Below are 1256 nucleotides of genomic sequence, written 5' to 3' on the forward strand. Positions count from 1 at the left end.
CTCTTTCCATCAAGAGGTGGGGGCGATGCTCCCACTCCTAGAAATCTGGGCGGGCTCATGACTGCTCTGAATGCAACAGAAGTGATGCTGTGAGACTTCTAAGGCCAAGTCAGAAAAGGCCATGCAGCTTCCTCCTGGCTTTCCGGGGCACCCATTCTGGGACAAGTCAAAAAAAAGTCATGGCCATGCTGGGGAGTCACAGGTAGATGCCCCGGTTTACAGCCCAGCTGAGCACCCAGACAATGGCCAGCAACAACTGGTAGCCGCATGGGCGTGCCATTTTGGACATCCCTCAGATGGCTGTAGCCCCTGTTGATATCTGACTGTAACTCCCGAAGAGAACCACCCGGCTGAGCCCTTCCAAGAACTCCTGACCCACAGAATTGTGACCAAAATAAAACAGTCGTTTTAAGGGGCAAAGTAATTTGTTGATAAATTACCAACAAATCTGGGGTAATTTTTGCACCAAAACCAGATCCATAGTGAGGTTCTCACTTCACAGAAGAGGAAACTGAGGCTCAGAGGGGTTGAGTACCTTGTCCATGGTCACATGCCTGGTAAGTGAAAAGAGTTAAGACTCAAACTCTGCCTCTCTAAATCCAAACTGTCTATCACAGCCCCTCGTCACATGATGCCCCCTGACATTTTCTCACTTCCTAGAAGGGAACATTCTTTTCAGAATCAATTAGTTTCCAAACCTGGCTGTGCATCAGCGTCAACTGTGGTGAGAGGTGAAGATAGAGATTTCCAGGTCCCACCCCAGGTCTAAGGAGTAAGGCCAGGACACTGCATTCTACGCTGACACCCCAGGTGATACTGAAACCATTGGTGAGTGAACCAACCAGCAGGCCCTGCTCCTCAGCCAGGTTATCATAGACAATTAGAGGGGACCAGCAAGCTTTTCTTCAAAGTATACCCAGTGTCAGGACATCACTCACCACATGTGCTCATCTGAGTCAACTGAGACTTTCTTGATCTTACCATCTGAGAAGTCGTCTCCGGCCCCGCACAACTAAGAGACAGAACCTAACGGTCATGTATCTGATCAATAAGCACATCGTGGGCAACTGGTGTGTGACAACACCTTGCTAGACAACGTGGTCCCTCCAAGAACTTACAAGTGAGCTGAGGAGATAAGGTGTAACCGAACAAACAAAGGATAAGTTTTGTGGCTGTGACGATAAGCACAAAGGCACCTGGGAGATTTCGACTTAAAGGTAGTCTGGGAGGGCTCTGTGGAGGAGGTGTGCCTGGAG

This window comes from Lipotes vexillifer, unplaced genomic scaffold (assembly GCF_000442215.2).
Source record: "Lipotes vexillifer unplaced genomic scaffold, Lipotes_vexillifer_v1.1 scaffold847, whole genome shotgun sequence".
NCBI lineage: Eukaryota > Metazoa > Chordata > Mammalia > Artiodactyla > Lipotidae > Lipotes > Lipotes vexillifer.